Genomic DNA, 24,051 nt, shown 5'->3' on the forward strand with positions numbered 1-24,051 from the left:
GGGCCCAGGATGCCAGGGAGTAGAGAGCAGGCAGCCAAAACCCATGCTGGGAAGGAAGAGAAGAGGAGGCAGGATTGCCCATGAGCTGAGGCGCCAAGCCTTGAGTGCATGCTCCATTGTTCCACTATATTTCATTTACAGAGCTCAAATTAAGAGAGAAATTATTAAGAATTTGAAGTTATCAATTATAGAGCATTAAGTACCAAGCACAGGCCTCTTCTGGTACACGGCCTTGAGTGATTGTACTGGTCAAACATCCATGCAGCATGGCATAGGTTATGGCAAAGGCTCTGAGCTTTATTTTAAGCGTGAGATGGATAGATGGGGAATGGCAGGGAAAATGATCTGACCAGTGTTTTAAAGAAATTGTCTAGCCTGGCACAGTGGCTCACGCCTGTAATCCCAGCACTTTGGGAGGCCAAGGCGGGCGGATCACCTGAGGTCAGGAGTTTGCGACCAGTCTGGCCAACATGATGAAACCCTATCTCTACTGAAAACACAAAAATTAGCTGGGCATGGTGATGCATGTCTGTAATCCCAGCTACTCGGGAGACTGAGGCAGGAGAATCGCTTGAACCCAGGAGGCAGAGGATTGCAGTGAGCTGAGATCATGCCACCACATTCCAGCCTGGGCGACACAGCAAGACTCCCTCAAATAAGTAAATAAATAAATAAATAGTCCCAGCAGCCCTGATGAGGAAGAAAGACGGGGAAACCAAGAGGGTTATGAGATGTTGGTGGCTTGACTTCAGGCCGTATTGACAGAGGTAGTGAGAAGTGGTCACATTTCGTATGTGTCATACGTGTTTTGTAAGAATGACTTCTAAGTTAGTTTTAAGGAAACTGTTTTGGAAAAACTGTTCAACAAGGGGGGATGTTTCTTGTAGACCCAAGGGCAGAAACCACTGACAAACAGTTCCATATGTGCCACCATGATGGACCAGGATCAAATATTTCCAGAATCACAAATAGTAGAAAACAACATTCGGGTACAAAGAAGACAATTATTTTAAAATGGCAAATTTAATAATATTTTTATTAAGAAATATTTTTTCAACCAAACAGTCACGAGTGCCAAGATCGCATGATTTATGTAAAACACAACTTTGGTCTGAAGGTAACAAGTGAATTTTACAAAAGAAGATATCCTGATCCCAGTTCCAGGGCTTAGAGAGAAAATGCTTTTGCTGAATGTTAACCAGGAAAGGTGGCAACCAGCTCTTCAGTCTTAGAGAAGAACCTTGGTTTGTTCCTTCTGTAATCTCTTTGAGAGCTGGGCAGGAAAGATGTACTCAGGAGTTTGACCTGGGGCATCAGCCGGAAGTCTCAGCTCTGTCCCAGCTATTCCTGGGCCCCAGTAAACCTGCTGCTAACCTGCTGGTCCTCTTAGCACAAACACCAGCCCAGAATGCCAAAACCGCACCCATGTCAGCTCCCAGCCTCCCCCTGGAGGTGGCCTCTCCTCTGCCTGGTTCTGCCTCTTTAGAGGGATGCCCACCCTTGTATCTCCTGATTATTTTTCCTTTACACTCCTCAAGCTGAAAGTAGCCAACTGGGAAGAGAAGGTGATCTTTTCTGGGATATAATAATAATCCTTATTTTTGAAAGTGCTTTCAAAAACATTATTATTGAATCCCCATTAACATTTCCCAGAGGCATTAACTATCTTGACATAATAAGAGGTGGATGGAGATGAATATCGGAAGGAAATTACATTGCTTTTCAAAATTTCACAGAGCCAAAGTGACTACATGATACTTAATGAGAAAAAAGTCAAATTTCTAGAAAAAGTGTAGGGTAAGAAAGACTATTACCAAGTTTGTATGCTGCAGTTTATTCACCTAAAACATCAGAACACTAGAGTCAAAAATGTGTTTTTCATTCCTGAGTCAGTGACGCTGTAAGATATAAATGGTGCATTCTGGTGGCGGACAGACATTTTCCACCTAGGTTTCTTTGCTTGGCAAGAAAATGTTTGAGGTGCAAGAGGCCAACCACACATTTTGTGTGTGGACCATGATCTGTCAAGTCCTGTGTTTGTCATTTTAAAACTTTTCTGCATGGGGTATAATGCGGATCTGCAAATGTCCTATTTCTTTTCCCCAGTGTGAAATCTCAGGTTTTGTACCTTAGGTATTTTCAAAACCTGATTTCACTGGATTAATATTTCTTTTCCTGGTGTTAGAATAATGAGTGTCAGTGTGGTTTCAATATACCAGCTTGTTTTCCTTGTGATGCCCTCAAGGAAAGGCGTTGTGGGAGCAGCCTGTGGTCTGTGGCCACAGGCAGAACCGTACAAAGTAGCACATTGTCCAAGTGCATAGAGAAATCCAAACTCAGGGCTGGTCCTGTCAGTTCAGGGAGCTCAGAGACGTGTTTGGCATCACAGCTGGCACCTTTCTATTGAGCCCAGACGTGTTTCCATGGCAAAGGAGCCGTGTCATTAACTGCTAGGGTGTTGCTATGGCATTTGCATATTATTAAGTGCTTGATATATGTAGAAATGGAAGCATTTTATATTTTCAAAAGGAATTATCTACCAGTTATTTTTGTGTAGGCAAGTCAATATATCTGAAAATAACCATGGTAAATTATGTTATTAATTAAATATAACTTATTGCATGGGAAGGATGGATATCTTAATTCTCAAATGTGAAAGGGCTCAGAGGGGATTTTGACAGTCACCTTTGTAAATGTATCTCATGCTGACATCAGAATAAGAATTTTGTTGGCTACTGAAGAGAATCCCACTTCTCTATCAGCATAAAGAGATTACAGCAGATGTTAATCCAAAAAGAAATTTGAGAGAAGGTGCTCCCTTTGATGCTCTTGAGCAATGGGAAGCATGAACTGTTCCAGACCCTCTTTTCCTAGATTCCCTTTGCCCCTACTGTACCATCACTACACTGGTACAAGGAGGTCTAGCACCATGCTCACACTCCAAGGATCCACACAGGAAACTAACACAAGTCTTCTCTACATCTGGCTTTCAAACCAGTGTTGCCCTGGAGGACAGTAGCAGTATGCAGGTCCCTTTCCCAAGGGACACAGTTGTGCCTAAGCACTACCTCTTCATCTCTTTTTAGCCTCCACTACTCTGAGAAGTCTTATGAAGTCTAGAGCAAGCAAACAAGCTCTGTATTATTATGCCTTCTATATAAATCTATTCAGTCTGTGTTCTATGCTAAGGATTCCAGTCTGTTTTGAGACTTAAAAGCTGAACATTGATTCATTCTGTTATACTTCTGAGATCTTACTGCCCTAGTTCATGTCCCAAATACAGATAAAAATTACGTGGGAAAAAGAAAAAGAAAAAAAAAGAACATATGAAAATAGTCTAATGTTACCTGTTCCACACAAAACATGGTCAGGCACTTCTAGAACATAAAACACTATGGGATATGTTAATACAGCTTGTACCTGTGCAGTCAATTACCCATAGCATCATTTACCCATCAATTACCCATATGGTCTGATTTCATGTGATTATAGATATTTTGAGCTTGGAGAGACTTTAGGGTTTATCTAGTCCACACTGTTGTTGTTGTTTTTTCCCCTTCCTTTTCTCTTTTCAACAGATACTGAATAAATTGAAGAAAATATTAGTAGCTTGCACATGGTGACATACATATATATTTAGAGGCAGAATCGACAGTAGAACTTGGTCCCTAAACTTCTACTAGTGGTCTCTTTCTGTGAAGTCTTGATGCATTGAATGCTACAATGCCAGGTCTTCTATTTCCTTGCCATCTCCCCTCATGGCTTCCTCCCTTGAGAGGGACCCCAAGATGGGAGCACACTGAGCTTAGACAAAGAGCCCAGTGTGTAAGAAAAGATTCTCCAAGTCCATGAAATGGCCTCAATGAACAAATGTTTAGAAAAGGGAAAATCATTGGTGGGATAACTTGGAAAATTCTGTAAAAGACCATCCAGTTCAATCTGTAGGATCCTGAGATAATGGGCTGCTCTGAAAAACCTGGTAAATGCTACAAACCCTTTCCCAGACAAATGCAAGTTTGCATAAAATTGTGCACATACAGTTAAATGGTTTGCAGATCACCTAAAACCCAATCTATGAGCCCGTTTTAAGAACTCCATTATAGAGATAAGAGAACTTTTGAGACAACAGGTATTGCCTGGGGAAAATACCAGAATGATCACTTTCTCTAGAGCACCACCCTGGTCACTGTAGTAGATGGAATAAGTACAAACGGGTTGGTCCAAGGGACATCTCAGAGGGTTGGGAGCAGAAATGTTTGGATTTGAAATATTTTAAGAGTGTGAGTTTTGATAGAAAGCTGTACCCACCCTTCAATCAAAGTCATTGTTGATGGGGAGAAGGCTGCAGTCTGCCTGGCGAGAGTGAGGCTAATGAGGGCTTAAACAGAGAAAGGGCTGTGCAATTGAACAAAGACAATCTTGTTGGCTCCTGGGTTCTATTTGAGCTAATAAGCCATGTGGGAGGGTGTGCATTTGGGAGAAAAGAGCTGTAACCTTCCTTAGCTTGGCAGGAAAGAAGGGGACATTGCTGATTTCCAAGTTCTCTGGTCCTTGGAGACTTTATCTAGTAGTAGTAACAACAATAAAAACATTTAATTAAGAAGCCGGATCATGGAATTTATATTTCTCATTACTTTGAATCTGAGTCCCTTAACACGAGGGAGAGGAGGCTGGGGTGAGGGCTGGGGGGCTCCTAAGGTTGGGGAACAGTGTCCCTCATTATGTAATCAGTAAATATTCTGCACCCTCAACATGACACTGTGCCGTGTGTTGGGAATAAATAATAAAATGGTGGTCATCGTCCCCGACTTCATGAAGTATACATTTCAGTAAGAGCTGTTGACAAACAAACTGATGATTGGTGTAATGCAGGAGGTGGTACAGGGGAACTCCATGGGGAGGTGTTCCTAACCACGTCTGTGGAGATGCTTCCTGGAGGACATGGAGACTTGAAGGATGGTTGAGGTTAATCAGGAAAAGAGGGAGGACCAGGGTCTTCCAGGTGGAAGAAAATGCCCATGTGACAGCACTGGTGCTTCACAGACATTGAGTGAAGGAGGCGAGGGTGAGGGAGGGAGCCATAAGGGATGAGCTACTAGTACAGGCAGGTACTAGACCACAGGATGAGGCTTTGTAGGGTATTCTAAAAGGTTAGGGCCTCCAATACCCAAGAAAGGGCATTAAAGGGTTTTATGTGGAGGGATGACCCAGTGTACCATTCAGTCTGGTGTGACTGTACCAGGAAGAGGCATCACGACAGAATCTCGTGTTAATATGCTATTTGCTAAATTCTCATGACTCTTAGACCTTTAGGGACAGAAGAAAACGTAGTTTTGCCCCACATACCTGTTTAGGTCCCCACACAGACGCATGTTACCTGCAGCTTTGGATGTAGATTTTAGAAATGAATCAACCCTTGTACAGTTTCCCATCTCTTCCTATGCGGGCCAGGGTTATAAGTTTGATGCAGCTGAAGACGGTAGTGTTAGTTGGTGGCCCTTCAGAGAGACTTCTTTTGTCCCATCCCATGGAAGATAGAGAAGTTTGGGAGATAAAACTGTGGGCTGTCTCCCCCCTTGCCCTCATTTATTAAGCCCCTCCCACCTGCCTCCCTGGGAGGAGAGACTCTTCTGATTGGTGAGATAGAGAAAAGGCTCTGACCGTGTGTGGCTCCACTTCTTGGTCCTCTCTGTTTGGAGCCACCTCTTGTCAGGATCCCACTTCTCTACTCATGCATTTGGAGCTCACCCAGGTGTACTTGGCCTTTGCAGTGGGGAGACCTGGGCTTTGCAGTGTAGATTTTGTTTATGGGAGATTCATGAGGAGCTACATTTTGGTTGTAGGTCAAGCTGCATTCTCAAATTCAGCTACCCTAGACATAAAGCTCATTATTTTAGCTTTCATCTTTCTGATTCCTGTATTTATCTCATATTTGGCATGAACTCAAGGGGGAAATAAACAAATGTTACTATGTAGACCCTGAAAACCTTAAGTGTTAGCATCACTAACTTTTCCTTACCAACACATGGATTGCTGGGTTTCTGTCCTGTCTTTGCTAAAGACTGGGTGTAGTAATAGACTTATCCTTATTAATCTAATTTGTTTCTTAACCCTTACAAGAAGGCAGTCTACATAGTGGGAGGAACCTGGAAGTATGAGACCACCCCCCTTAGCTTCCACACTCACCTTTAGCTAACACTTAATTTCTATCCCTTTCCCCAAGAAAGAAATGAGAGAATTGATTAGCTTAGAGATGGCTCTTATGCTATCCATTCACAGCATTTAGGAAACTAAATGGAGAAATTAGAAGCTGGTAGAGTGTGGAAGGGAAAAAGCAAGAGATCTTTCTTATCCTCTTATGTCATCCAGTGTCCAGGGAATTTGTTTTTGGATATTAACTTCATCCCCGGCTCCATCTTATTTGCCTAACCTTATCTTCCCTTTCTCTTATTTTCTCGGTTTTAAATGCATCTTATTTCACTACATACATCTTTAGAAACTCCTTAAATCATTTTAGCAACAAGGTAGGAAATAGGTAAATAAATAAAATCTACCCTAAATATTCAAGTCCCTTCAGAGCTGCTTGGCTGCACAATCTGCTTTGACATACAGAGTTTCATTATCTAGAAATGCTCTATGAAACATGGCGAAGTCCAACGTGAATGATTTCTAAAAATTAATATTGCTGCCATCCTCTACTAATACACATTTTTCAGTTATATCCTTATGTTCAATTCATATTTAAGTTAATTTAATCATTAGTTTTAAGAGCTACTCGATTTCTGGGATATGTCCAGAGACCAGCCTCTATTAGTCCTTGAGTCTCAAGATGCAGCCTAGTTGGTATTCTGTTGCAAATATCTATGGGCAAAGTCTAAACACTCCTTATTAATCAGTTCAGTGCCTCACTAAAGTGTTTCCCGGATTTGGAGTGCAATCTTGGATGATTATGACTTGTTTTGGGGAGGAATGGGGCAAGGTGAGCATCCTTAGCATCTGCCTGCTGCAAATGCAAGATTGGTATAAAAGTAATTGTGGTTTTTGCCATTACTTTTAATGGCAAAATTACTTTTGCACCAATAGAGAAGTCTGAGAAAGACTTACGGAATTATGGATGGTGGGAGCTCAGATACTAAGCTGAGAAACCTACATTTCTTGAAAAACATTATCTGTCTGCATTCTGAAACCATTCAATCTGAAAGTGCTATCGTTTGGAAGGCTATCTCTATCTGTTTTAACAAGTGTTTCTGTGACTTTGTCTTCAGCAGCATGCTTTTATTTGGTGGCTACTGTGTTAGGTGCTAACCATATCTCCTCCCAGAGTTCTGGCTCTGGTTCTAGTTCCTCCACAGAGTTTTATGAGGAGGGAAATTTATAGGCTGACTCAATGGTCATATATTTCTGTTCACTGATTCTTTAGTTCACTGACCCCATCTTATACCTGATTTTCCCTTTTAGCCCCAAATTTATGGCCTCATGTCTACATATGTTTCAGTTTTCTGAGTGTAATTTCCTTATAGTCTAGAGCAAACATTATGTATTGAATAAGCATTTTATCCCTTGATTGTTATTGTTTTCGTCTCTATTCTTGTGACTTTTCTGTAATTGCCTGTAAGTATGTGTGTGAATGGGTGCACACCCACACCCACATTTCCATATGTCTGCTGAGTTGGCAGACTGGTAGGCCTTGGGAAGAAGCATGTATTGGGAAGAAGAAAATGCCAGTTGGTAATGACAGATTTGGTAGGAAAACTTCTACTTCTTTAAGGGTAAAAAGGAGGAACCGTGTTCCATATTAAAAGAATGGCACATGTAATTATCATCCCAGCTGTAAATAAAAATACCCCATCGCGGTTAGGAAAAGGAGTCTCAGCCCTGGGCCTCCAAAAGAAAGAACCCAATTATATGAGATGCCCATTTCCTTCAGGGGTCATAGAAAATGAAGCTTGCTTGACCTCAGGGGCTCATGAACATTTCATCTGGGTTGATTGTCCGAGACAGTGACTTTCCTGTTGTGCAGTCACCCAGAAACAGAAGCAGAAGCAGCATGTACTCTGACCTTTCCCACTTCCTTTCAGCCAACGCTATGTTGAACTATTCCTGAAATCACTCCAAACAACTGCCAATGGTGTTTGCACCTCTTCCTATCCCCAGTCCCCACAATCCCCAGCAGGGATGTGATGGTGCCCATGGCCTTTCCTCTTCACCTTGGTAATATCAGGTGAGTAAAACTGGCCCTCTATGCCCATCGTCTCCACCATACCAGCTATTCCTGAGATGTGGAATTCTATAGAAAGAATGTACATCACCAGCTGGTTTTAATTAATTGAAAACAATTACGACTACCTGTCCTGTTCTGGGGACTGTGCTGGGTGTTAGACCAATACAGAGATGGGAGGCTCTTCCTGGCAAGAAGCTGTTCATTCATTCAATTCTTTATTCATTTCACAGTTATTGACTGTTTACCATGTGCCAGATGGTGTTCTAGCTGCTCAGGAATACAGCAGTAAACAAAATCCAAAAAGTTGATTTTCTCATGGAGCTTACATTCTAGTGTGGGAAGAGAAGTGATCATCAATGTAAATGAGTAAAATACATCAGGTTATGGTGGTCTTTTTGATGTGTCAATTTGAACAGATTATAACCCTTAACTATCCAATCAAACACAAATCTAGATGTTGCTGTGAACGTATTTTATAGATTTAATTTAAGTCCATGATTACTTGATTTTAAGAGAGAGTATCCTAGAGAATCTGAGTCTGATTCAATCAGCTTAAAAGGCCTTAAAAGCAGGACTGAGGCTCCTCTTAGAGGGGAATTTCATGTGTAAGACAACAGCTTCAGCCATGCCCAAGAGTCCTGGTCTGCCCTTATGGTTGGCCTGACCTATGGATTTTGGACTTATTTATGCAGCTGCCACAATTGCCTAAGCCAATCCCTTGTAGCAAACTTCTCCATGTCATCCTTTATTGGTTCTGGTTCTCCGGTTGAACCCCAACTGACTCAGTGCTATGAAGAACAAGCAGGAAAGGTGATAAACCTGGTTATGGAATGGACATACAAACAAAAAATTAAAGCAGAATTTACTCTTACTATCATGCCTTTATGGGTAAAGAGCTAGAGTAATACAGTGGAAGTAAAAATTCATCTACTAGTATTGCAGATTTCCTTTCTTCAAAGCAAAGATCCTAGAGCTCAAATCCTGTGGGTTATTAAACAGGGACCTTTTTTTTTTCTGAGCCCTTTTCAATTTTTAATTTCTAAACTAGGAATACCAGTTTTATATGATTAATATGAGAGTGAGATAAGACTATTAGGTATAAATTATCTAGCACCCTCTCTGGAACATAATAAACTATCTTCTATTTTTTATTATCTTCTCACTAATACCTGTGAACGTATCTGCTGTATGAATATCATGGTAATTCAGCATTGTCTTTACATCATACGTAATCCCATGTATCTGTGGCCAACTCATACTCACGGCAGACAAATAGTGAAGCTTCTCAGTGAATGCATTTATTGGTAGAACGTAGGTTGATGAGCTTGGGAAGATAGTGAACTGGGAATTACATGTGGATGAAGAAGGATTAGGCTAATCTATAAAAACCAGTCTACTCCATTATTCCCTATCATATTGAAACTCTTCTCAACTTTCTCTTAGTTCTGCAGAGAAATATCTGGCACATCAAAATTTCTATTCAAATGTCTTCAAAGTAACCAAAGTGATATATCAATGAACAAGCGCTCTTCCGTTGTGAGGCTCCAACTAAGATCTCGTTGTCAAAGAACTTCAGACAGTTGGTAGGGAGAGAGGAAATGGGGAGGAATGCTCTGTTACGTGATATATTTCAGAACTGTAGTTTCCAGGCAAAGGAAATAACTGTCTGTCATTTTGGTGCACATTGGCATTGAGAAAATGCATAGAAGAGTGATTCTCTGCTTGAAACATTCCACATTACTATGCATACCCTTGCTTCTTCTGGTTAACTAGGCCAGAAAACATATTTCCAGGGCTGTTTTGGCTTTGGGTAAGATGGTACAGTATTCATCCTTGTAGTTTATTTGGAATAGGATGAACATCTAGCTTTTGGGGGTACATAAGGTGGTGTCTCCCAAGAGTCCCTTAAACAAAAAGTAGTACTCCAAGTCTGTATTTCCTGGTTCTAGTTTAGCATTTTTGCTGGACAGCAAAGGATTACATTCTCACATCTTCTTGAAATAAAGGCTAGAACAAATCTTTAGTGATTCCTTCATTCAGAAGGAATTCTTTTTCATTGGCTACTATGGGATAACCATAGATCTAGGCAATAGGGCCAGGTCAGTGAACAAGTAAGGAAAGTTCCTGTCTTTGTGGAGTTTACTCGTGGGAAGTTTAGATGGAACAAATAACATTTATTGAACACTTTCTATATGCAAGCTCTCTGTCTAGGTAATTAAATGTGGAACAGTCCAGCAAAGGGTAACCTGTGTCCCTGCACATGGGAGGAAGCTTGGAATGGGGACCGTGGGCACAACACAAAGTGTTGGACACTGTAGTGCAGCTGGTGATGGTGGTAGAGGGCTGAAAGATGCAACTTGAGTCCCAGCCAGGGACTGGTTCACCATGAAAAGGGAAGATTGAGAAGTCTTGAAGGAGCTGGAGTTTGGCCAGAATATTAAGGCAGAATTCAGTCTTGGTGAAATAAGTCCCAGATACTTGGATCAGGTAACTATAACTATGGTACAAAATCCAGTGCTAAGAACGTTGCCTGGTACATAGCAAAATTGCCATCAATATTTGCCTAGTGAAGAGAAAGAATAAAGTTGACAGTAAATGTGATTTGATATTCACATCAGAACCTCTGAGCCAGAGCTCTGAAGTCTTCTCATTAGGGTCAAGATTTCATCCAGGGATTTGGGGAGACCTGTGCTCTGATGTAGAAGTCAAGTAGCCGCATTCTGGAGATAGGTGAAATTTGGAAGAAGGCTGGTCTTGACTAGTGTGACAAAGCACCCTTTGGTTCACAGGCATCATTGCTACCTTCTTACCCAGATACACTTCAATACCATGACCGGTAGGTGGGACAATTTGAAGTAGAGCAGGAAATGCAGTAGCTGTTTTCAATACCCTCAGCTATTGTTTCCACAGTATAATATAACCCCAGATGAACTGGAAGCTATTCAGGAAACATTTCCCGGGCGGAGCTGAAGTCTGCTAAAGTCTTTGTATTAATACAGCTGTGTCAAAGCTATCACTTTCTGCTGGGGTTACAGGCATGTGCCACCACGCCCAGCCAGAATGATTGTGATTGATTATTTATCAGTCAATATTAAAATGACGTATGGTTAACACTTTTTATAGGCTTATTTTTAACTTTGTTTCGTGACGTATTTTTACATTTTTGTATTTGAAATGCATTGTTTAGTTCCAGTTTTAAAAATTTTGTATGTATTTTGCTCTCTTAAAAATAATCTATCAGTTTTTATATCACACACAAAACATCTATCACTTTCTTCTTCCCATCCCTGAGAAATCTATTCAGCTTTGGGTAAGGAAAAAATATAAATATATTTATGTCTATATTTGCATATATAGTGCATGGCATATATTTTGTACTGTATGATCTGGTATGTATGCAATATGTAATTATACATAAATATGTATAGATTCACCAGACTATAATATCAGATTATATATTTTAGTTTCATTTATTAGATACATAGTAATATGGTTTTGCATAGTGTTTATAGTGTCATGTGTGTGTGTGTGTGTGTGTGTGTGTGTGTGTGTGTGTGTATATATATGTATATCAGATTAAGACAGGGTGTTGGTGCTGGCCCTAGAAAGACCCAGTAGGAAAAGCATGGTGAACAGCTGATACCAAAGGAGGTGTGAAGCCAGAGCAGAGACTGTGACTTCTAGCATTATTTATGCTGCCCCTGGTGTGGGCAGCTCCAAGTCAATGAATATTAAAGCCAAGAGGAATAAAAAGTTAAAGGCGAACCCTGCCCCAGATGAGGGCTGGGCAAGAGGTGCTGGCATCATCAGGAGCTCCTGACGGGGTGGCAAGGATGACATAGGCTGGGGTAAAGGGAATAATACTTACCATAGCCAACACTAACTGAGCATGTCCTCTGTACGAGCCCTGTGCTATGAGCTTATACACACTAGCTCACTTTTTTTTCACATGGCCCTGGGAGGTACGTATTGTTATCCTCACTGTTTAGATGAAGATACTGGAGGCTTAGCAAGATGAGCTAACATCTGAGAAGCACGCCTGCCACGTAGTATGTATCCTACAGGTATTTCTTAAATGAATAAATAAATGAATAAAGCCACCCAGGTGGTAACTGGAGATGCATGATTATGCTCAGGCTGACTCCAAAGACAGACTTCTTATCACGGTTTTTCTTCAAGGGTTTTATTCTTGCAGAGAGCACGGAGGCTCCCAGAGTGACGTTTAGCAGTTTTGTTTTTGACCAGGGAATGTCTGAGCTCTCCCTTAAGTAAGCCCAGCTGCCAGAATACACTGGTGGAGTTATGTTACGAACCAGGAGTAGCCTGCTGCCTACTGGTTATCTACATGAAGGAATGCTGTTTTGCTATTTCCCTCCCACTGATGCTGAAATTGAAATGGGGAAGGACTCCAAGTACAACATATCATGCAAGGGGTTGAGGGTATCCTCATGGGATCACGCTGAGGACCTGCTGAGAACACGCTGAAATCATTATTCTGACAGATCAGGAATACTTTCTCATCCACAGCCAGCAGCCACATATGCTGGGCACACACTGTGGTCTGTCTGAGTTGGCTTCTTCCAGAAAGCAGGTTCACAGTGGGCGTCTGAGAGCTACTCCTGCCGGGAAAGCAGAGTCATTTGTTCATATAACATAAACTTAAAAAAATCAGGGAACAAGGACTCTCAGTTGGAGATGTGCCTCTAAACACATTCTTCCAAGAGGTCTTTACCGTGAGATGAGCACTGTGACTCCAGGAACAGACAGTGCATATCACACCCTCACCATTGTAACCACAGCATACTCAGAGCCTTGGTCAAGACTTCCCCTGCATGTTGGTTGATCAGGCTTTGAGGTTAAGGTTCAGTCTTTTAGGGAAATCATGTTCTGCAGTCAGGGCAGGGTATCAAAATGAAGAAGTCAGCCTTCTTTTGGTTCCTCCCATTTCCACCAGAAAGTCCATTCTATGAAAAGAGGTATTGCTGTTTCTGGTTTCAATATAATGTAGTCCTGGTTTAGAAAATCAGAGGATTGGAGACTGATGAGCCATTTCTCTGGATTCAGGTTCATATGGTCCTGCCTGAAAAGGAATCAGTTCTCTTACGTAGGGGATTTGGAAGACAGAGAAGGTAGAGGCTTCTGGAGCCATGAGATGCCTTCCACAGCAAATGGCCAGAAGAGAGAAGCCACATGGCAAAGGGCTTTGGCCCTGGGGCATTCCTCCAACAGCAAGGGGGCTAAGTGAATGGCACTATTGTTTCAAAAATGTACCTGATGATCTAATTTTGGGTACGTGTGACTTCAAGATGCATACTGACCATTGACCTGTTCCTTATGCTCAGAGCCAGAGAGACAGAATCCAAAAACTCAGTGTAGAATTCTTTGTCTCATCCCTTGGCCATTTTGTCTAAACTGTCTCTGAGACACTGATTGAGTTTCTTTCAATGACTGAGAAAAGCATTGTCCACTAGTATTCAAATATCTGAAGTTCTGCATGCTTTCTACTGCTTCCTGGCCGTTCTGCTCTATTACATCTGCTTGCAGGGTCTTAGATTCAAATGTCTTTCAGATCTAAATCCCTAGACCAGACCTTGAAATCTCTGTTCCAAAAGGTGCCAGCAGCACCTCAACCCTGATTCGCTCAGCTCATGCTCAGTCTCCCACAACACACTTTCCCTGTGTTCTCCATCCCAGTGAATGGCACCCCCACTCACCGTTCAAGGCTGAAATGAACCACACAGGACTCCCCCTTTTCCCTCACTCCCATATTCAATCAGCCAGTAAGGTGTGATCAACTTAAACTTGTTAATATCGCCTGACCTGTCTCCTTATGTCCAATCCTATAATCACTAACTTGATTCAGGCCCTCATCATTTAAACATTTATTTTTTGGTCTGGACCCGTTAAGTGGCTCCCTAAAGGGCTCCTGTCCACAGGGCCAGTCAGAAGGAGCATTCTGCATCCCGATCTCACGTCGCTCCTCAGTTCACTGGTTTGTCCCCGGCATGGTGTTTGCAGTCTGGTGTGCTCGAGTCCCTGCTTATTTCTCAGGCTCTCTCCTGCCCCTCTCCAATGGGCTTCTATGGTATACACACTGCACAGGTTCCCACAGACCCCTGTGACTTTCCAAATCTGGTCCCCTTTCTGTCTGGCACATATCAATTCATCCTTGAAGCCTTACCTTCCCTACAGCCTTCCTGATGCCTCCAGGCGCAAATCAGTGTGATGTTTTTCACATCCCTACAGCATCTACACTAGAGAGTAACTACTAGTCTCGAGAAAGCAACGGGTTTCAGAAAAATGGGACCTTCTCACGACTTCCACACCTCCATCTGCCACCAGACTGTGAAACACTAAAGGCAGGATATTTATTTATCTTACATCTATGACATGCTCTAAGAAATGCTTGCTGATCGAGTACAGGAGTGAAGAAAATCTGTCTCCTTTTTCTTTTCATGTCTGTAAATCCTGTTGGAAAACAATCCTTCCTTCTATTTGGCACCAGCTGCGGCTCCTGTTGGTTTCCCCTCCATGGTTTTCTCCTCTTCTGCTGTTTGTGACTCTTTTCCTCAATGCCTCCCTCCCCACTCATGCCAGGCTCTTGCTGGTGCCCTCAGTTACATAACACCTGGTAATTGGTTTTAAATCTGGTCTGGTCTGAAAAGCACCCCCAAAAGTGGGGGTGCACCCAGCTCCCTGCACGTTATCCAGGAGTCTGCTACAAGGGAGCGTTACCTAGTTTGAGAAGACAAAATAAAAACCGCTTGGCTCAGTGTTAGATTCTGAAGGAAATAGCTGGGCTGGGTGGCTCAAAGAGCCACGGCTTTTATAACAAATACACCATTTTAGCCACCTGAACTTAGCTGACTTCAGTTTGTTATTAGGAAGGCTTTCGGGGCTCACACGGCAACAAAGAGCTCATCTGTGTTTGCTCGGGTGAGAAAGAAGTATCCACTCTGAAGACCCAGTCCAGGTTTGTCCGTTATAAGGAGTAACAGGAAGTCTTACTCTTACTGAACATTTGCAAACCCAGGTCCCCAGATGGGAGCCAATCCTCCCTGTGGTGGCACCATGGCAACCAGACATTCCTATTTGATTGAAGAGTATTACGTGTCACATTCTTGTTTCCCCGGCAGCCACCAGTGCTGAGCTACCTCAGCGCCTTCCCAATACAAGTAGTCCTCCCTTATTCGCGGTTTTGCTTTCTGTGGTTTTCGATACCCATGGTTAGCTGCAGTTGGGAAATAGTAAATGAAAAGTTCCAGAAATAATCAATTTATTAGTATTAAATTGCAAGCCGTTTTGTGTGGGGTGATGAAATCTCTTGCTGACCAGCCTGGGATGCGAATCCTCCCTTTGTCTAGCATATCCATGCTGTACACGCTATTTGCCTGTTAGTCACTTAGCACCGTCTCAGGATTCAGTAGCATCCAGTTTCAGGCATTCACTGGTGGTCTTGGGATGTTTTCCCTTCGGATAAGGGAGGCCTATTGTAATCAGCACCACTGAATCACTTAATAGACATTTAGCTCATTAATAAACTACCAATGATAAGTGAATTAAAAATGTAAACATGGTAAAATACTGAAAAAAATTAAATTTTATCAGAAAAACAATTGTTTTATTTTATAATCTTTTACCAAGGAGTTTTGCTCACCTGAAGGATAGATAAATCTTGAGTCTTTGGTTTTCCTGCTGTTCTCTGCGGGTCCAATGGGCCGATGTCTCACTGGAGGGTTTAGAGCTCCTTCAGATCACATATTGGTAAGGATATTGCCCTTCAAGGTTGGAAGGCAGGATGATTCAACCTGGGAAGTTGGGCCAATGGCCTCAGAATACACTGCTTGTGTTTACCCTGCAAAGTGGTATCATCTGTTGCAGCATTTGGGTGTGGGGTTGAAAGGTCCAGTTGTGGCATTGACTTTGTTTTCTAAAGAAAATCTTCAGGCTCTGGGGAAGGGTCAAAGTCTGAACAACCAAGCCCTTGTCCGCATGGTCAGCCCTCTTAAGAAATTCTGACCACTTATCTTCGATCTTAACACCAAAAGCAATGGCAACAAAAGCCAAAATTGACAAATGGGATCTAATTAAACTAAAGAGCTTCTGCACGGCAAAAGAATCTACCATCAAAGTGAACAGGCAACCTACAGAATGGGAGAAAATTTTTGCAGTCTACTCATCTGACAAAGGGCTAATATCCAGAACCTACAAAGAACTCAAACAAATTTACAAGAAAAAAACAAACAAACAACCCCATCAAAAAGTGGGCAAAGGATATGAACAGATACTTCTCAAAAGAAGATATTCATACAGCCAACAGACACATGAAAAAATGCTCATCATCACTGGCCATCAGAGAAATGCAAATCAAAACCACAATGAGATACCATCTCACACCAGTTAGAATGGCAATCATTAAAAAGTCAGGAAACAACAGGTGCTGGAGAGGATGTGGAGAAATAGGAACACTTTTACACTGTTGGTGGGATTGTAAACTAGTTCAACCATTGTGGAAAACAGTATGACGATTCTTCAAGGATCTAGAACTAGAAATATCATGTGACCCAGCCATCCCATTACTGAGTATATACCCAAAGGATTATAAATCATGCTGCTATAAAGACACATGCACACATATGTTTATTGCGGCACTATTCATAATAGCAAAGACTTGGAATCAACCCAAATGTCTATCAGTGACAGACTGGATTAAGAAAATGTGGCACATATACACCATGGAATACTATGCAGCCATAAAAAAGGATGAGTTCATGTCCTTTGTAGGGACATGGATGCAGCTGGAAACCATCATTCTCAGCAAACTATCGCCAGAACAGAAAACCAAACACCGCATGTTCTCACTCATAGGTGGGAATTGAACATTGAGATCACTTGGACACAGGAAGGGGAACATCACACACTGGGGCCTATTGTGGGGAGGGGGGAGGGTGGAGGGATGTCACTGGGAGATATACCTAATGTAAATGACGAGTTAATGGGTGCAGCACACCAACATGGCACATATATATATATATTTATATGTAACAAACCTGCACGTTGTGCACATGTACACTAGAACTTAAAGTATAATTAAATAAATAAATAATAATGAGCCCCCCCAAAAAAAAAAAAACAATCTCCACACTTTGGCTTTGAATGAGAGAGTTAGGTGGCTCACAATACTGATTATATTACTGGGATATGCCATTTACTTAGGTCCCTTAAATCATACTATTATTCTTGGTCGGCATTAGAGTCATGAAACAATAGTTTTATCTCATTTCTCATTTTACGAATGTGTATGGGTATTTTCCTCTTCAACAGCAGATGATTTAAGTGGGGGGAAAGGCAGTGTTTATAGCTAGAATCCATTTCTTTGAAGAGTGCACTCAAAATAAGCACATTCAGTGGCTGAAAGTTGATAGTATTGAATATTCTCACCATTTCTGTCAACACTAAATGACCATCGGGAGATAATTATTTTGGCCAGCAGTTACTCTGTGGGAATAAACAACATGCAGGCTGTTACTTGGATGCTGCCTCCCTTGTTCAAGTAGCCATACCCTTTCTTTATATCTGTCTCTCGCTCATAAAACAAGACTTGATTAAGTGAAAAAAATTTGATTCTGGAGACTAGGTTTTTTAATGATTAAAAGTACAGAAATTTGTCAAGCACTTCTTCCTCATATATAAACCTCATATATACTAAGAGTTTATTCATATTCATTATGTCTGTATTATGTAATTATCATATATAATGCTTTTTCTATCTTTATTGATACATATTTATGGCGTACATGTGATCTTTTGATACATATAATGTATAATTACAAAATTAGGGTAGTTGGGATATCCACCACCTGAAATACTTATCATTTCTTTGTTTTGGGAATATTGTAATGCTTTTCTTGCAGCTATTTTGAAATATACTATAACTTCTTATGAATTATGTTTGCCCTACTGTGAACACTACAACTTATTCCTTCTAACTGTATTTTTGTACCCATTAACCAACTTCTCTTCTTCCCTCCCTTCAACCCTTCCCAACCTCTGGTAATCACCCTTCTACTCCCCACCTCTGTAAGTTTAGACTTTTTAGCTCCCACATATGAGTGAGAACATGTGATATTTGTCTTTCTGTGCCTGGCTTATTTCACTTAACATCATACCCTCCAGTTATATCAATGTTGCTTCAAATGATGGAATTTTATTTTTTTTATGAATGAATATTCCATTGTGAATATATACCACATTTTGTTTTGTTCATTCATCTGTTGATGGGCACATATGTTGATTCTATATTTGGCTATTGTGAATAGTGCTGCAATAAACAAAGAAGTGCAGGTATCTCCTTTATATGCTGATTTCTTTTGGTTACATACCTAGCAGTGGGATTGCTGGATCATATGGTAGTTCTAATTTTAGTTTTCTGATGGACTTCCAAACTAATCTTCATTCCCATGGTGTAGGAGAGCTTCCCTTTCTCTGCATTCTCATCAGCAACTGCTGTCTTCTATCTTTTTGATAATAGCCACTTTAACTGAGGTGAGATGAATCTCATTGTGGTTTTGATTTGCATTTCCTGGATGATTAGTGATGTTGAGAATTTTAAAAGTAAGTTTTCTCAGTAGTTTTAAATTTATTTCCAGAAATAATGAAAATAATAAGAATGATTATTATCTTTTTTAACCAATATTGTGTGATTGATTGCTGTTTAATATTTCTGTTGGAAATCAAAGGACTTTCTCTCTCTCTATTAGACAGAATAAGCTAGGTTGTCCTGCAATAACAAATAACCTCTGAATCTGAGTTGTTTAAAAGAACAATAGCAACAGTTTTTTTGTTTTTCTTTTTTCCACTCAGGGTGCATGTCCACTGATTGGGAATGAGGAGATGGGGATATGTTCTTGATTATTCTCACTAAGAGAACCAGGATAAGTTGTAGTGATAATTAATTTTAGGTGTCAACTTGACTGGATTAACTGGTACCCAGATAACTGGTAAAGCATTACTTCTGGGTATGTCTACAAGGGTGTTTCCAAAAGAGACTGGCATTTGAATCAGTGGACCGAGTGATAAAGATGTGCCCTCACCCAACATGGACAGGCATCATCCAATTGACTGCGGTCCTACTAGAACAAAAAGCCAGAGGAAAGGTGAATTTGCTCATCCCTTCTGGAGCTAGGACACCCTTATTCTCCTGCCCTTGGACATCAGAACCCCAGGTTCTCTATCCAACCTTTCGAATCTGGGACTTGGACTAGTGACTCCCCAGTTTCTCAGGCATTCTGCCTGTGACCTTCAGTCCTGTGGTGAAAGTTACACTATTGACATCTCTGGTTTTGAAGCCTAAGGCTTAGACTGACTCATATTACTGGCTTCCCTGGTTCTCTAGCTTGCAGATGGCCTATTTGCAGGACTTCTCAGCCTCCATAATCCTGTGAGCCAATTCCTATTTCTATCTCTCCATCTGTATCTATATCTTACTGTGTCTGTCTCTCCGGAGAACTCTAATCCAATGAGGGAGGCTTATCTTTAGGAAGGGAGTGGCACGGAGAGGGTATGGCTCAGAGGTAGAGCATTGGACTGCAGACTAAGAGGAAGGGAGTGGCAGGGCAAATCATGTGCAGGCTATTAATGCTTTGACACAAAAGTGACACAAGTGATATTCATATTTCTCTCTTATTATTTTTAAATAGACTTTACTTTTAAGAGCAATTTTAAGTTTACAGAAAAATTATGCAGAAAGTAGAGTTTCCAGGTATGCACTCCTTCCCCTTCCCCCACACTCCTCCTCTGCCGCACTGCTCCCTCACCCAGAGTTCCCTCTCATTAACATCTTTTGAGACAGGATCTCTCTGTTGCCCAAGCGTAATCTCTGCTCATTGCAGCCTTGTGCAGCCTTGACCTCCTGAGCTCAAGTGATCCTTCCACCTTAGCTTCCCCAGTAGCTGGGACTGCAGGCATACACAGTCACACTCAGCCAAATTGTTTTGTATGTTTTTTAGAGATGGGGTTTTGCCATGTTGTTCAGGCTGGTCTTGAACTCCTGAGATCAAGTGATCTGCCCACCTCAGTCTCACAAACTGCTGGGATTTCTGCATGCATGAGCCACTGCAACTGGCCCTCTTCCATGTCTTTTTGTGGCTTTCTTTCTTTTTTTTTTTAATCACTGGATAATATTCTACTGTATGGATGTACCACATTATTGCTCTCAATCATATTTTATTGACCAAAGTAAGCCATATGGCAACCTTGACTTCAAGGGAGTCAGGGAAGGGTTGACCAATCATATAATTGGAAGAAGAAAAACTGGAACTATTTTGGGATCAGCACTAATTAACCCTTTTGCTTCCATGTCTTGAATGAAGTAACAATGTTACACTCACCATCAAATCCTTTTCAGGTGAAGTGAGTTTCAATTTAACGACAACCTCGACCTCCAATTTTTGCTATGAATAAAGTAATAAAAGGAGCCAGAACACTCCTCATTTATTTTAAAAAAAATCTCAGAATATGATCTCAAAGCTTGGCTGCAGGCTGCTCACATATCCACTGTGTCCACCCCGAATACCATGTAAGTGACAGCATCTTTCGAGTCTTAAAGAGGTCACTCCTTTGTCAGAAGCCATATGCACTTGTTAAACTGAAGTAAATATGGCCTGAGAAGGATGCCATACTTCTATATTTGAGTCCATGTGGACAAACTGTGACCTAACTTTAAAGTCCCAGACAAGATTCAAAACCTAACATATTGTTACAGTATGCACCTGTAACAATAGCTCAGCCTTGGCCAATCGCAGCAGCCATACTTCAACCACTGATATACTGCTGAGTGTTCAAATTGTGTTCAAATAAGACAAATGTTGAGCTGTAACTAATCCAGCTGTTTGTGTACCTCACTTCTGATTTCTGCATGTCACTTCCCTTATGTTATCTGTAAATTTGTTCTGACCATAAGGCATCCCTGAACTCTCTGAATCTGCCATGATTCTGGAGGCTGCCCAATTTATGATTTTTTTTTCTTGCTCAGTTAAACTCTGTTAAACTTAATTTGTCTGAAGTTTCCCTTTAACACAGTACAGCCTCAGAATATTGCTCAGTATTGTCCTGGACGTAGGCAGAAGTGAGAACAAATCAGGTGAAGACCAGTCCAGAAAACAGACACCCACCAGTTTTCCTAATAAATAATACTTACTATAAGGAATTGAAGCACTGAAAGCGCAGAGGAGGACCACTGATGGGTCACGAAGTTAGCAACTGCAGGAAGCAATCCCTACCCCTAGGACTGAGGGAACAAAAGGGAGACGTGAGGTGCCTGTGATCTGGAAGCTTGGAGGAGGGACCCGCAGAGCTGGAAGCTGGACCAGGAGGGAGGGGTGCTGCCTGGTGGAGGCAGGTGCCCTGGAGACTCAGAGCAGGGATCCTCAAAACAGCAACTCAACATCTGGGGAGGAGGTTCTGGTTGACAGATGCTGTCATTGAGGGAGTGTGTTGAGATTCTTGCAGTGAGGAAAATAACTGCAAACTGGAGCTAAGGGCTGCTGGGATGATACTGACAGGACCAGCAAAAAAAACCAGAAGGAACAAATCCCTTCTTCCCCCCTCCTTCTTCCAGACTCCCTCTAGTGCCCCACTACTGGCAGCCTAAGAGAGATCCCTCTGGCAAAGCCTAAATGTGATTAACAGAGGCCCAGCCCCAGCAACACAAAGCCGAGAATGAAGGGTGAGTGTGGAGCTTACAGGCAACAGCTTAATAATCAACACAGACACTAAATAAATATTTGGTCCCTGTCTCTTATGCTAATATTTGCTCATTACAGTTGAAAGACTCTGAGGAAGGCCTAGGTCAGAGAAGGAGTAAGATCTGCTATTGACATGTCCTAAAAGCCTTCCTTTTTGGTAACTGTCAGCTAAAAGAATCATCCCGGCAGTATCATCTGGAAGCTCATCCAGCTTGCTTTTTGGCCACCACTCAGTAAGAAGTTAGTCTGAGTTCCTTGCTCTTGCTTTAAGTAGCTTTCAGAGTTCTTTGAGACATTTGTACTTGGGATAGAGAAAAGAACAACTCCATGACAATTTTGGCTTCCCCAAGGTATTTGAAGGGACTTACTATCCATTTCCAGTTCTGAATCATCAAATTCCATTAAATAGCCAAGATACTCACCAACCATTCTTCCTTCTCCTTCTTTGCAGTCCTTCCTGTTCCCATTTCTTATTTTTATGTATTTCTCTCCTTTGTTTTCCCTGTTTTAAAATCCTTCCCCTTCTTCTTTCCTGCCACTCCTCTGCTTTCCCTGATACCCCTTGCTCTTCGTGGGACACAGCACAGTGTGCTTGAAAGAGCATGACTCCTGTACAAGAAAGGCCTTGGGTTAAATCCTAATACTGATGTTTACTTGCTTTATGATCTTGGGCAAGTAATTTTTAATTTTCTGTTTTTTAAAATGGAAATAATTGCTAGGATATATGTACTTTGTAAGACATAAATGAGAGAATATGTAGTGCTTGATAGATAATAGGTGCTTGATAAATATTTGCTTCCATCTCCCCCTCTCTCTCTCTCTCTCTTTTTTTTTTTTTTAATCAAATGTACCCTTAGGTGCCCCTATTGAAAACCACCTTAATACTTCCTTATGTCTGTGGCAGAGCCCTGCGCTAGGCGCATATCTTAGACCCAGCCTGAATTCTTCTCCTAAAGTATTGAATTGTTTATTTAATCTGGCCATATTTTATTTAACTTCTCTGTCTTAATTATTTGGAAACTGGTGAGGATCAAAATTGAGTCTGTGGCTGCCAGAATTACTGAGCTGGTGTATTTTGACTAAAGCAGGGGAAAGTTTGCAGCATAAAGGAAAGAAAAGACAGACCAGGTTTGGATTACACTGACTGGAATCAGTGGGAGATGGAAGGTTCAAGTCCTAAACTGGCATTCCCTTCACACTTCATGCCAGGACCAGCCATCTGATACCACTCATCATCATGTGCAGACTGGCCCTAGAGCTGGAAAATGGCCACTGAGGGCACGAGAAGGTGGAAATAATATTTTACTCTGTCTCGGTGTTATGACACCTTGCTGGTTATTTACCTTCCATTCCTTTGCAGCCCTTAACTAGAAGTAGTTGTGAAGTCAGCCAGCCAGCAAGCTAAGTACTGAGCCAAGCATCACTGAAGAATTTATAAGTTGTTTTTTCTTTCTTATCCACCAAGTGCTGGTCATGGTGAGCCTAGCATTGCATCTTGAAGCAGGGCTTCTCTCCATTGCTTAGGTTAAATTACCTGTCAGTATTTGAGGAAATCAGAGACACCTCCTGAAAGTGGAGGCGGGGTTCCCGAATCCCCCATCTTTCCTCTGAAGGTGGTACCACTTTCCGTGGCTAAGTGGGAAGCCTGAGATATTCCTCTTTTACTTAAAAGTTTTGCAGAAGTGATAGAAAGTCTAGGCACCCACCGGGGATTTCCTACTGCGGGGTATTTCTGTGGTTTCAGAGTCCCAAATTTAATAGTGGTGGTTTAGGGAATGCTGATTCTCAGGGGCCAAAAGCCAACTGAAATGTGGAGCCACTTCCTGTTGGTGAGGGAAGGGACACTGTAGGAGCTAATGAGCTGGTTTGCATAAAAATGCCATTTAAACATCAAGAGATTTTATTGATTTAAATAAAAAGAAAGCTTGAGATCCAGTTCCAGGATTGGTTCAGCAACTCAGTAATACCAAAACACTGGTCTTTCCATTGCTTTGTTCTTCCTTCCTCAGGTGTGGCACCTCATGTTTGCAAGATGGCTGCTGCTGCAGTGCCAAGCACCGTGTCTTCACTGACCAGCGCAGAAAC

The sequence above is a fragment of the Macaca mulatta genome, chromosome 7 (genome assembly GCF_049350105.2).
Source record: "Macaca mulatta isolate MMU2019108-1 chromosome 7, T2T-MMU8v2.0, whole genome shotgun sequence".
Lineage (NCBI taxonomy): Eukaryota > Metazoa > Chordata > Mammalia > Primates > Cercopithecidae > Macaca > Macaca mulatta.